The sequence below is a fragment of the Nanorana parkeri genome, unplaced genomic scaffold (genome assembly GCF_000935625.1).
Source record: "Nanorana parkeri isolate BGI_ZX_2015 unplaced genomic scaffold, ASM93562v1 scaffold69, whole genome shotgun sequence".
In the NCBI taxonomy this organism is placed as follows: Eukaryota; Metazoa; Chordata; class Amphibia; order Anura; family Dicroglossidae; genus Nanorana; species Nanorana parkeri.
Window position 1 is genome coordinate 1,464,768 of NW_017306337.1, and position 7,429 is coordinate 1,472,196.

The following is a 7,429-nucleotide window of genomic DNA, read 5'->3' on the forward strand; positions in this document are numbered from 1 at the left end:
AAACCCTGTACAGCTCTCCTGAGACCCTGGAGACATCAGGCCACCGACCTGGAGCAACACAGAGTATGTAGCTTCATATTATTCTGCTTGCTGCATAAAGGATGGCTGGGATTTGTAGTCCTCTATAGCGGATGGTATTATCCTGCAGTGTACAGCTCTCCTGAGACCCTGGAGACATCAGGCCGCGAACCTGTAGCAACACAGAGTATGTAGCTTCATATTATTCTGCATTGCTGAATAAAGGATGGCTGGGATTTGTAGTCCTCTATAGCGGATGGTATTATCCTGCAGTGCTTTACAGTGTATTACTGGGATTTGTGGTCCTCTATAGTTGGTGGTATTCTGCATTGGTGTATAATGTATTGCTAAGATGTGTAGTCCCTCTACAGCTTAGGGTCAGCGGCAGATCTACCAGGCTCACAGATGCAGCCGGCCCTGTCGCTCCACTACTGACTCCAGGCTGTAGAGAGACTACAAATCACAGAAGGAAAAGGGCCCCAGTGACCATCGCCATTTCAATTAAAAGTCCCACCAAAATCCTTAGCACCAGGCCTGCGACGCTCTTAATCCGGCTCTGGACATAAGAGCTGTGCTCCGCTCTCTTGTAAAGCAGTGAACGCCTGGGGGAAGGATGTTCATTTTGTATTTCTTCTCCTTACAGTGATGATCAATAGGAAAGCGGAAGACTGAGATAGTTTGGAGTTTTGAGTCTTAGCGCAGAGATAGTGGACTCTATTTTTATGGTGAGCTGTGCAGCAAAGGAAATGTATTTATAGCAGAAAAAGGCTACTCTGTATGTAAGTGTCAGAGGTGGACTGTAGCCCTCTAAAAAAGTGTTACTATAAGGAACAGCATGATTAAGAATCAGCAAAATTTTATTTTAAAATCAGAACTGTTGTTATAAGTATAAGTTTAAAAACTTTCAAAATTTTTCAAAAGTACCTGATGGCCTATGTAAAGTTTGTTAGTTTAAAGTCATTGCTAGTCGGTATAAACTCCCTGCTGGCCAGTTTAAAGTCCAGCTCCAGGTTAAAGTATTTTTAAAGGGTCCCACCAGCGGGTTAAAAAAAAAAAAAAACTGTTTTAAAAAAAAAAAATTCTTTATTGGACATTGTACAGGATATACAACCAGGTAAGCAAATTACACATTGTGAAGATGGTATAGATAGCCAACAACGAGGCCACATCCAGGATCACATCCCACTGGTATGCAAAATAGGTATCATGTATACATTCAGAGGACTTTGCTCAATCAGGGGAGAGAGTATACCATAGTCAGTGACAACCCCGCTACCAGCAATTACTTTGAGTAGAGCCATAACACGTGATAAGAATGCATTTTTTTTTTATTTGTTTGTTCTTTGTTTGTTTTCGTTAGAGAATGTCTACGTAGTGAACCGACGTGGCTGTCTTCGCCCAAAGCCGGATGGCAAAAATACAAAGAGGGGGGGTAGAGGGGAGACCAAGGGTAGGAAGGAGGGGGTGGGGGGGGAGCTAGAGGGGAAAGGAAGGGGTAGAAAGGGTCCCAAGATAAGGGGAGAAGAGAGGTAGAAATAGAAAAAACGGAAGAGAGGAAAGAAGAAGAAACCTCCTTAGGAGCTTCCCTCTAGTAGACTCAAATATTCCTGAGAGGAGAAGAATTCATCCCATTCGAACCAAGCGGAGCGGAACCTAGCCCCCGTCCCCCTAAGGGAGCTTGTGAGATCTTCCATCTGCCTAATATCCCGGATTTTGTTAAACCATAGCCGGATGGTAGGGGGAGCGATCTGTCTCCACATGGCCGGTATGCACGCTCTAGCGGCATTGACCAGATGAACCACCACTGAGCGCCTGTATCCCTTGAGAGATCTCTGGTTGTGATGTAATAGAAAAAATGAGGGGGCTCTGGGAATGTCAGAGCTGGAAAACGTTTGCGTGATGGAGTGGGCTTTGTCCCAGAACCTCTGGAGTGAGGGGCAGGACCAAAAAATGTGGAGCATGCCCGCAGAGGGAGAGCTGCATCTCCAACAGCAGTTACTTGTATCAGGATAGATCTTGTGCAACCTTTGGGGAGTGCGATACCATCGAGTAAGTATTTTGTACCCCGATTCCTGATAACGATTGCTAATAGAGGAATTCAAGGACAACAGCAGGATTCTCGAGCTCTCATCGGGGGCAAATGTAAGCCCCAAATCCTTTTCACAGTCGGCTAAGAAAGGTAGTGGGAGCTCACCGTCCTCTGTTTTTGTTTTAATACTCTTCTCTCTGTAGCTGTTCCTTGCAGTAATATTTTCCCCCACTAAATCTCCTCAGTCTTCTGGCTTGTATGACCCACAACATCATCATCACTGTTATTTGCATGATTTAGGACTGCCAAAGCCAGAGAAGAGGTGAAGGGCAAGAGTACCCTGAATGTGATGTGACCAGCCTGAAAACATAATAAAGCACCCAAATTTGGGCTTTAAAGCCGATACTGTTTGCAGTAGCTACTGCTCAGTTTAAAGGGACTGCTGGTAAATAAAGTCACTGCTGGTCATTTAAACACCACTAAAACTTATGAGTCGGAAAAAAAATCCAATCAATAAAAAGCTAAACTTTGAACTTTATCGCATAACTACAGTACAATATGTAACATCACAATTCTTCGCCAGAAAACCTTTTTAACCATATTTTGGGACTGTACTAGTTACATAAATAAAAGTTATTTTTGAAAAAGTACATGAAATATATTCGTTATTTTTGCTAAATTATACATTACAAACATTAATATAATATATACCTGCCCAAAAGTACTAATACATGAAATTCCTACTTTTCTCTCCCCTCCCCACCCCCCCAAAAAAAAAAAGTATTATATGTTAGTATAGACTTCACATACAATAAGTTATAGGTTATGTAACTGACACATTTCCAAAATGAACAAAGGAGAAACCTTCTGGGACTATATGTAGGAAAGAGGAAGGGGCGGTTCTGGGACTGAAATGGTTGAACAAGAATTTAAATCTTTTTTTTATATTTTAATGCTTTTTTATAGATTTTAACCTAGCCAAGGGAACTTGAGACAAAATTATTATTATTATTATTATTCAGGATTTATATGGCACCAACAGTTTGTGCAGCACTTTACAATATAAGGAATATATTATAGTTACAATACAATTCAAAATAAGATGATTAGGAGGGCCCTACCTGTGAGAGCTTACAATCTAAAATTGTTTTTAGTTTTGTATAGAATAGGGGTGCACCGAAATTTCGTCTGCCGAAACATTTTGGTCGAAAATGGTACTATGGGCGAAATGCAGATAGTACAAACAAGACTGAAAATGCGGTGCATCCCCAGCTTCTCTCCTCCCGCTGGAAGTTTTGGTCTGTGTCCCCACTGCTCTCCCCCACCTGTGCAGGCAGAGGCAGCGGGGATCGGAGGAGCCCTGTCTGGAGGCCGAGCAGGGCGGTGCAGGGAGGAAAGCTCGGCAGGCAGGAGGGGGGAGGAGCAGTCATGGTGGAGAGTGGAGCACAAACACTGAGCGATCACTACTGGTCACTCAGTGTTTGTAAATAACTTTCCTTACTCAATCCAAATTTTTTTTTAAAGTTTTGGCTTTAGTTCTACTTTTTACTTTTACTTCTATGATTTTTTTTCATAGATATACAGTATACTGTATATACCAGTGACAACAACAAAACAAAAACACCCTGTAATAATACGTAAACCTTTTAGAATAGGGGTCGGCAACCCCCGGCACATGTGCCCAGCCTGGCACGTGAGCCCTCGACAGCTGGCACACAACCTCATTCTTTATGGCTTGTAATTGACAGCTTCCTTGGGCCAGTTGTCAATTACATTCCTGGCACACCCACCTCCCTGACGTGGTTGAGCGGCAGATGAACGCAAAGGCATGCTGAGGAGGCCCTCAACTCGGTCTGCCAAAGCTCCTGCCTGGAGGATCCCGCATGTGCTAGCCCGCTGGTGAACACCGGGCAGGAGCAGGCTTACTCACTCACACCCGACAGACAGGAGGATTACTGTACCCTGCCGGACAGGAGAGGATTTCAGCGCCATTCTGCCCGAGAGCACAGAAAAATAAAAGGAACCAGATGATCGCCTGGAATATACTGTATGTACCACATGTATACTGCTCACCTACATGAGCGTTAGCCCTCATACCAGCACACATGCAGGCCCTCACAAATGGACAACAGTATAATGCTCCACAAATAGGTTTGATTTTATTCCTGACCTAATATGTAGGACAGGAATTCAATCAATGCTATTTGAGGCTGATAATACTGCTGTGCACTTGCATAGGTCTGCGTGTATGCCTAATATGGCTACGTCCATGTAGGTAAGGTAAGGTACTTTTTTTTTCAAGCATGAGAAATTGTAAACTTATCAATCATGCAGTGTTTGTGGCTAATATGCAGGCTAAAGTTTGTAAATTGGTGCTGGTCTGAAGTCTGCAGTGCGTTGGTGCTGGTTTGATGCCTGCTGTGCGTTGGTGCTGGTCTGAGGTCTACAGTGCGTTGCTGCTGGTCTAAGGTCTGCCATGCATTGGTGCTGGTCTGAGGTCTGCCGTGCTTTAATGCTGGTCTGAGGTCTGCCGTGCGTTGGTGCTGGTCTGAGTTCTGCCGTGCATTGGTGCTGGTCTGAGTTCTGCCGTGCATTGGTGCTGATCTGAGTTCTGCCGTGCATTGGTGCTGATCTGAGTTCTGCCGTGCATTGGTGCTGATCTGAGTTCTGCCGTGCATTGGTGCTGTACTGAGGTCTGCAGTGTGTTGGTGCTGCTCTGAGGTCTGCTGTGCAAAGTGTGCATTGTTGCTGGTCTAGGTTCAGCTGAAAGCAACATCCTATAGGCCAGACATAGCACAACTGAGCCAAGAAATACAGGCACAGAGATCACGCTAAATCTAAGTCCAGTTTACTTTTCAACACACGTAAATATGAAAAAAAAATTGTGTGCACCAGTTATTCAGTTTTTCTCTTATAGTTGTGCTGCTAATGGCGAGGTAAACACATTAACATAATGAGTGAGTTTAACTTACTAAGAGCAGTACAACTATGAGTGCAAAAATTGAAATATACCTGACACTACGGCGCGCTATTGTTCGCTGGCACCCGGATGTCTGATGGTTTAAGAAATGGCACTTGGTGTGTAAAAGGTTGTTGACCTCCTGTTTTAGAAGTTTGAACAGGCAAACAGGTCTTTATACTGCAAGTTGGGACAATGTTTTCTGTTCTTGTTAAGTTTGGTTATAAACTAAAAGCTATGTTGTATAAATATGAGAAATAAATGAAGCAGTTTTCTGTCGTGTCCTCGATCAGGCATATTCCATCTTAACTGTAATCACAGGAACCAACTGGAATAGTAGGAAGCACTTCATGATGGCAAATTTCAATAAATTCAGTTAGCCATAAATAAAAGATGATGGTTGTACTGGGAGGCAATCCAATGGCCCAAACTAATACCAGTACAAAAATAAGCATAAAAAGAAGTCGAAAGATTTCTTTTTTACATGAAAAATATGTTCCCTCTAGCTTTCCTCTTTTCTTTTCACTCCTCTTGTTTCTCTTTTTTCTTCGTACCAGAGTCTTTTTTATTGTACATAGCAGAAGTCTCATTCATCGTGTCTACAGGCTTTGCTTAGCCTAAGCCTAACAATGATGGCGTACCTTCCAAATCGTCTCACGTTCATGCGTTGGTTGTTCTGCCTCCAATAATTTTACTGTTTTGTTGCCTGAGAGACATTATGCATGTACATATCCTTTTGTACTCCTACGGATATTCACCTATACTGTTTAATTAAAACATCTATTGTAAATTGCCAAAGGACTGTATTTTCTGGTAATGTCAGTTTAATTTATTGCATGCACTATTTTTTGCAATCATACCGCAGTGAAACGCAGGACATTTTATTAACACGTGGCCGATAGAAACGCAGGCGGGGGGCGTGTCTGCACTGCCGTTGCCATGAATACCCCCTCCCATCCCAGAATGCAAGGAGACTTTGTATATGCGATCCCTTGCATTCCGGGCATTGAACAGTGCGATGAGCGCATAGGTTAGTGGAAACAAGCCCTTAAGGAGAACTGGATAGCAGTAAAACCTGACAGGACTTCTACTATTTCTCCACTCTATCCAAAGTGGAAAAAGAGATTTGGGTATAAAAACACTTTACATTTCAACTGTTTTATTCAGTAAAGCAATGCATGGAGCACAGAATGCAGCAACCCATAACAACCAATCAGAATTAATATTTTACTGATGTCACTATGATTGTGATGTGTAATTGCTTGTTGCCCATTATTGGTATGCAATTTGTACTACTTCAATAAATAATCCCAACACACATCCTAATTAACCGTATCCCAACTTATCCCTGTGGAGCAGCCTCTCTGTTCAGGGAGGATGATTGTCCACACTTGAGAGGCATTGTTTTGGCTGGTTAGGGCTTTGTATCTTCTAGTTTAGCATAGGAGCTTTCTGGCCCCGCCTACTCTGGTTCATGACTAATCCTTTCACTTTTGGGTGGAGGTATTGGGGAATGACATTTTGCCGGGTGCCCCCCTGCTGAGTGACAGACATGCTCTCTGCCCATTTATCCCCCTGTTACTGCTTGGAGAATCCCAGGACTGTTATTCTTTGTACTTGCTCTATTTTCTTTTCTATTGTTTTTACTGTTTCTACTGCTACCATTTTGTATCTGCCATTGTTTTTTGTACAAATACCCAGATGTGTTCTACGTTATCATAATATTTTGTCACTAGTTTACAAAAAAGGTTTCTTTTTGTTTGCTATTTCTTTGTATGAAACTGTGAAAATTCAATAAAAACTTTTTTTGGGAAAAAAAAAATCAAAAAAGTGTGTCCTTAACCTTTATTTCAAAAGAGAAATAATTGGGGGTCTGTTCAGATTCAGAATGTTTTACTAAAGCCCCCAAGAGTAAAAAAATTAAAATAATAATTAAAAAAATAATTAAAAAACAAATCCCTCTTCACAGCTTTCCAGTGTGGGTACACATGCAACATCGCGTATGTTGCCGCACTGCATGAAAACGCATGTTGTTGGTGCGCTGCAGTGCTATTCATTGTTAATGGTACCGAACATATCTTCCTAACACAGGTGCATTGCAGTGCACCACAACACACCTTTTTGGTATGAGTTCTGGGCACCTAGACTTAAACTCTTCCACAACACACACAAGTAAAACACATAAAGTACATATTGTGCACTACACACATTGTGGTAATGCAATTTTGTGTGTTGGCGCATTGTGGTGCACCAACACACTAAGGGCCCATTCACACCAGCAGATGAACGTTATGGTGCACATAACACACGTGCTGGTGTGTGTAGTGCATATGCAGTGTGTCATTACAACGCATCGCAGTGCTTGATTTTTGCGCAGTACGTTAGTGTGTAATGCATCGCAGAGTGTTGTAACACCCTGCGTT